The following is a 7,512-nucleotide window of genomic DNA, read 5'->3' on the forward strand; positions in this document are numbered from 1 at the left end:
CTCGTGGGGTACTGGGGTACTTTCTACATTATACATACTTGCTAACAGTTGGCCTACTGTTTTAGATAAAAAAACCTACTAAATTATACATACTTGTTAATAGTTGCCCTACTGTATTAGATAAAAAAAACTTAATCATTATAGGCATGCTTCTTGTATTCACAAATTGGTACCAAATCTTGGAAAAGGTAAAAAAAAAAAAAAAAAAATTAATTCATGACCAACGCGATTTTCTCCCCGGCACTTTTTTCCAAGGCATTTCACGAAAAAAAAAGTTAAAACATCGAAAGATCAAGCGATTATTCGGAAAACAAGAAAAGTAAGACTTTCAGACCCTGAAAAGATACGAACTACTGGCAGAACGAGAAGGCAATCGTTAAAAAAAAGTAAGAAAAACCTAGAATTTGGACCCATACCCCCTTGCTATGCAGACAGCCATTTGCAACGCCGCAAGGTAGGAACAAGGTCGGAGGAGGTATCTGCGTTTCTTTGTTTGTACACGGACCATTATTAAAACACGTATCTTTCGAGGAAAGGGAAAGCCACCTGAAAAAAAAAAACAGTGATAAAAATCTTTCCTATGATCACTGTACATGTTTGATACTGAAGCATTTCCTGTTCAATTTAAATTCCTTAATGTAAAGTTCTGTATTTTACTTTCAGATGATAGAACCACTCTTCATTTAAGGACCGAATTTCAAAACTATTCCTTAGTTCAAAGCTTAATGACAAATCATTCCATTATTTTAGAATTGAAAGACAAGTCAATATTTCATCTTATCACTGAATAACTAATCCATACTTTACCTAAAAAATGGAATGACTTTAAAAATTCTAGTACTAAATATCTGATCAACTACAAAGTGGAACTGATTGACACTGGTTCTTTAGTAGAGAGTTTAACAACCACACATTTGTTTTATTTTGCAGGTAAATGCAAATTTATTTAACACATTTGTTTTATTTTGCAGGTAAATGACAATTTCTTTATTTATGGTTTAAACGCAAAGCCCATTCATTACACTGGATTGCACCTCCATTATTTATTTCAGACCTGAATGAGAAATCTATTCCTTTTTCAAGAACCGAATGACAATACATTCTTTGTTTTAGTTTTAAATTACCATTCCAATTCCTTGTTTGGAACTGCATGGAAAATCCATCTATATTTCAGAACTATATGACACTACCATTAACCATTTTAGAGTTAAATGACAACGCATTTTTTATTTTAGATCAAATGACAAAGCTATTCTTAATTTTTGAACTAAATGACTGGGTCTGTTTCTTACTTTAGCACTGAATAACAGATCCGACCTTTATTTAAAGCTTCCTTTAGATTATCCAGGTCAAGATAAGCCATACCCACTGTAGCCGGGGTTCTCTTCCTCATTGGCGGATCAATTTGGTGATCATACCCAATACCCAGATAGACTATGCCAAGGAAACCTCCTCCTCTTCCTACTCCTTGTTGTAGGTCTCCTCCACCTCCTCTTGCTATACTCTTTCTTGTCCTCCATAGCCTCATTTTATTCCCAATGCCCTCCTCCTCCTACCCTTCCCTTCTTCCTCCTCCTTCCTTCCTATTCTATGTTTCCTTTTTCTTTCTTCTTTCCAAAATTCTTTCTTTACCTTTTCTCTGCATTGTCTTGTTCCTCTTCTTCCCTCTCGAATCTATTCCTTCTTATTCTCTGCTGTTTCTTTCTCCTTCTCCTATTCCAACCTATCTCCTCCTCCTCCCATTTCCCTTTTACTTTCCCCAAATCATTTCCCCAAGTTTTCATTGACTCCTACTCTTCATTTTCTTCTCTTCTATTCCCACTCCCTTAATTTTCTCGTTCTCACATTCTCTAACCCTATCCTTCAATTAGCTCATTTCTTCTTCCTCCTCCTCCTCCTTCCTCCTCCTTCCTTTTTCTTTCCTCCTCCTCCTTCCCTTTCATTCGCTTCCTTACACTCAGTCTCTTCTGGGTCTTTAGTATTCTCACAGCATCCAAGTTCGACTTCCTTGAGCTTTTTGTACTTTTTTTTTTTTTTGTACTCACAAGCTGACAAGGAAAAGTTTTGTTGTTGTTTATAATAAATAATAATGATAATAATAATAATAATAATAATAATAATAATAATAATAATAATAATAATAATAAACTACTTATTATTATTACAATTAATTAAGATTACTACTATTAATTTGATTGTTGTTGCAGTCTTTTTTTATATTGAAAATTTTGATCACTTATACTTTGCTATGACCAGATGATGATGAAGGTTAGTTCTTTAAGTAATATTTTGTTTTATTCGATATTTTGCCGAAGTTAGAAAAATAAATTTATTTTCAATAACGATTTTTTTTTTTTTTTTTTGCAGATGCAAGTAAGGACCAACATTTCATAGATCGTTTCATCCTATGAAAAACGTGTAAAAGGGTATTGGAAAAATCAATGAATGTAATCTAAAACTAAATGACTAAACGCATGAGGGCATGTTGTTACACACATATACATATATATATATATATATATATATATATATATATATATATATATATATATATATATATATATATATATATATGTATGTGCATATATATATATTATATATATATATATATATATATATATATATATATATATATATATATATGTATGTATATATATAATATATATATATGTATATATAATGTGTGTGTGTATGCAAGATGAATATCAAATATGAAAACTAATCCCTTCTTAACGTCCGACAACGAAAATAACATTCTTTACGAACATAAGAAACCAAACAAACGGAACGATAATCCAGGTCTGAACAATCACGTTTCTGGTTCTCTCTCTCTCTCTCTCTCTCTCTCTCTCTCTCTCTCTCTCCCTTTGCATTTTTCAGCTATCCCAGGAGCCCCGGCTGGTTACATCACCTGGCATATATAAAGGACCACAAGGACGCCAGGCGTCAGTAGTCGCCAAGACGGATTTGCTCCGGGTAGAAGCAGCTTCATCATCGTTAGCCAACTCAACGATCAGGTGAGAGACGGATTCGGCGATGACGAGTTTTACCTGACTTCTCTCTCTCTCTCTCTCTCTCACGTTTCGTCGGGTCTTTATCTGTCTTCAGGGCTTCTCTAGGCTTTATATGTATTTGAATTTGAAGTATTAATCTGTGGTTTAAGTTATCGTGCGCTTTAATTCCTTTGTTTTGATCTAACTTTCATCTTTATCTTATCTTAAACTTTTTACTCTTTTAATATTATTACTTTCTCCCCCTAGTCACTCATTCTATATCGTTTTACCACAATCTTAATCTCTTCACCTCATCTTTACATACTGTCGTATTTATCTTAGAATAATGACTGTGCTTGAAAACGTTTTTGATATGATTTTTCTTCTCTCTCTTTATCTGCATTCGCATTACCATTTTTATCCAGCTTTGGTTTTTTTATTTTAGTCTTATTGCCACTCATTATTTATAAGCATGGTATAAAGAATTGGAATTATGTATTGCCATTTAATTACCTTATCTTTATATTTCATTGTTCTCATTATTTGGTTGCGAGTTGAGTTAAGAAACATGTCGTTGCTAAGTTTAGTTTTCGTTGATTGATTTTTTAAAAGACACTTTCTGTATTTTCATGGCATTATGTGCAATTTCGTTTCAGTTGCAAGTTACTGTTTAATTATCTCGCGCCTAATACAGAAATGGATCGTGATGGAGTATTGTGTTTATGGCAGACTCATTTCTTATTCTTTTCCACATTATCGTGCTGAGAAAAGGTCGATTATCTTAACCTCGGGACTCTCTCCCTCTCTCTCTCTCTCTCTCTCTCTCTCTCTCTCTCTCTCTGAGACAGAGCCCTTCTCTAACGCATTTAAGTCTCCAAGTCATGTCCGCTCCCAACGGAAAGTGAAAACAAGTTGTGCGTCATCGCCCAGTTGCTAGCGCGCTTTGCCCATGGTACTTTCATCATTTAAATGAGCCTGCTTATTTACAAATTCCTTATTTCATTTACATAAACTTGTATCATTTACATGAATTCACTACACGGCAATACGAAGCTGTTTCTGTTAAGAGCTATTGTTATTTCTATAGAAATTAGCAGAGCTATGAACTGTAAATTCATACAATAGTTACTAATAAGTATTATTTTCTAAATTAAAAGCAGATTCACATGAATACCCCTTAAAACCATTACTTTATAAAGTAATCTGTCTATATAAAAAAGATAAAAAAAAAAGGTCTAAAATGAGCCGAGGACAGTACAGAATAACAAGTAAATTGTAAGAGTAAAAAAGAAACATTACAAAACCCTATCATGAATGACTGAGAACTGATGCAGAGCGCTTGTATCCAAGAGGGTTTGCGAGCGTTTGTGCATTAGTTCGTACGCATCACCTGAGAACGCAAGGTGAACTGGAGGGTATTACGAGTACTGACTATTGAACTTGCCTGCAGGTATACAGGAGTTATTTTTATTCATTCCATGAAAATCAACCTAACCATTTGTATCTTTAGAAAACCAGACTATACATATGTATACAAATAAAATGATTAGACACCCATTATGCGTCTTTGTTAAAAGGTTTTTATTTTCGTATGAATAAACAAGATGTATTCACAGAATTGGCTCATGTTTAGCCAAGGATTTGCCTACTGTGTCATTTAGAAGATGACCGATAATTCTTTTCGAGGAGCAATTCACAATCTCAGTGCCGGCGTAGATTATATATATATATGCAGATTATATATATATATATATATATATATATATATATATATATATATATATATATATATATATATATATATATATATATATATATATATATATAATTATATGTGTGTATGTATGTATATGTATATATTATATATACTATATATATATATATATATATATATATATATATATATATATATACATATATATATATATATATATATACATATATATATATATATATATATATATATATATATATATATATATAGCCTATATATAATGCTGGTTTCAACAGTAAGAAGTGTCCTTTAGACAGGGGATGGCTCTCAAGAAACTAAAAGACGAAGATCCCTGCACGATTCACACTTCCAACATTAATCATGGATGAATCCACTCTACAGAAAACTTCCACAATATTAGTCGCTTGATAATCCACACTGAATGCTTATTAGCGTGACGTCAAACCCTCTATAAGAACTGCCCCTGTCACCTCTATCTTGCATGCACTCCTTCACCTCCTAACTGTAGAGGACCCTCCTACCCAATACCTCTTTTATGTTGGCTATTCACCCCATTCTAGGGCTTCCTCTCTTTCATCCTCCTACCTCCTCCGAATGACATTTTCTTTCCACCAACCTTATATTATCCATTCTTTCCATATGACCAAACCATCTCCAAATGCTCTGAGCCAAGCTTCCATTTTGGCCAACCCTTTTACAACTGCTCAAAGGCAACTGAGCTTATCTCCTGAAGTTACAAACGTCCGATCACTCATTTTGCTATGAAGTACTACCACGTGGGTAGTAAATGGCATGACCTGTTTGCTCTAAGAATTGCAAATGGTTTGGGTGTCAGTTATAATGTATATCAAGTCAGAAGCGCCCCTAGTGAAGGGTTGTGAAGCTTTTGGTGAGAGGAACTATTAATGGCATCTGAACCTCTTCACAAGAGGTCAATGACAGACACGCACTTACTACTGCAGAGTTCCGGGAAAATAATAGCACTAAAGCTGCCTTCCACAATCTGAGACATTAAATGGTTAGGCATCTGGCTTACATCCCTATAACTTTTATATATGTATATGTATATATACACACATATAAACATACACACACACATATATATATATATATATATATATATATATATATATATATATATATATATATATATATATATATATACTGTATGTGTGTGTGTGTGTGTGTTTGTGTGTGTGTACAAATGTGTGTATACGAAGGGCTATTGGTACTGCACTGAGCTCGGGTTTAGCCAGCTGTGAATAGGTGCCACCATCAGCTAGGATTTAAAGATAACTGCATGGGGTAGCAATCTTATCCAAAAAAGACTTTCTGATAACCAGAGAAGAAAGAAATATACTCATAAACAGCCATCAAGAGAGGCTCAGTGGTTAAAGTCACTGTCTATCGTTGCTTCTAAAGCAGGCAGCAGTTGGAATCTCACAAGTGACGACGCATTTATCAGTTATAATCCACTTGGGCGTATGTTATTTCTGAAGAATAGCGAACTGCATTAAAGCGATATTTGTGGCTCAATATTTTTAATATACATATACATATATATATGTATATATATAATATATATATATATATATATATATATATATATATTTATATATATATATATATATATATATATATATATATATATATATATATATATATATATATATATATGCTTAATGTCAAAACAACATTGATAATATACTTCACATTATGTAATAAGTTAGCTTATGCTCTTTCTTTCTCTATAAATATTTTATTCCTGTTTTCGTCGACCTCGATTCGTGCCTTCATATTTCATGAGGCTAATGAACTGTTATTATTGCTATTTCTTTTCTCAATGACCACGTTAAACATAACGTCATTTTCTGTAACGATCCCATTTTGTTATTTCTTTTAACAAGAGCAGTTTTTGCCAAGGCTGTTTTGAACATTCTATTTCCACAGGCCAATGTATTAAGGTCAGTCCATTTTATTATTTTTGTTTTTTTGTTTTCGTTTTGTGGTATTTTGCAAGACCACTTTAAACTCAGGTATAAGTTTCTAAAGGTACCGTTGTTGTTACACGTAACATTTCTATTTTTTCTTTTAAGGCTACTCTTAACCTTCGTATCTTTAAAGGCCAGCGCATTCGGGCTACTTCTTTCAAGACCGCAATGAACATAAATTCATATTTCAAATGCCACAGCACTTTTGCCCTTCACTGTATAACCTCTGGACCAAGATATCCTGAGTCATGGCTGGTCAGCAATTTCATGTCTTATCATTGTTACACTGCAATCCTGGCAAATATAAAAAAAAATTGGAACATGTTGTGTTAATGCGTTTTATAAATCTGGAGAAAAAATTAAATGGAAAATGGAAGTACGAAAGAGCGTGGGAAAATGGGAACACGTTGCATAACTTATAACGAATGTGTTTTACACACTTGAAAAGAAATGGAAAAGAAATTCAAAGTATTTAAGAGCGTATGACAACTCTTTTTACGGAAATCTGTCCTATCTAAAAAAAATAAACATGAAAAAAGGAAGGAAAAGAAAACTTTTCTTAGGACATTTCATAAAAAAAACATCGTAAATATGCATATGATAAGAACTTTTTATAACATTCCAGAAAACGACATAAGTATCACGAAAAGTAGAGGACAAAAATTTTTTTATTAGACAAATAAACAAAAGAAGTGTCCTGAACAACCTGAAGGTAAAACTTTTTACGAATATTCCAGGAGAAGAAATTGAAAGAAATAGATCACTGGTACATCTGGAACTCAATAGTTTTTTC

The 7,512-nt window shown here is 32.9% G+C and overlaps 1 protein-coding gene across 1 annotated transcript in view; it reads left to right on the plus strand.

Moving 5' to 3' along the window:
- Positions 1-2,887: 2,887 nt before the first annotated feature.
- Positions 2,888-7,512, plus strand: part of LOC136846559 (uncharacterized) — a 12,491-nt gene continuing 7,866 nt past the window's right edge. Inside the window, exon 1 of the mRNA XM_067117417.1 lies at positions 2,888-3,017. The gene's annotated coding sequence lies outside the window, so the exon portion shown is untranslated. The remainder of the gene's footprint in view (positions 3,018-7,512) is intronic.

Source organism: Macrobrachium rosenbergii, chromosome 15 (assembly GCF_040412425.1).
Source record: "Macrobrachium rosenbergii isolate ZJJX-2024 chromosome 15, ASM4041242v1, whole genome shotgun sequence".
NCBI classification, from domain to species: Eukaryota; Metazoa; Arthropoda; class Malacostraca; order Decapoda; family Palaemonidae; genus Macrobrachium; species Macrobrachium rosenbergii.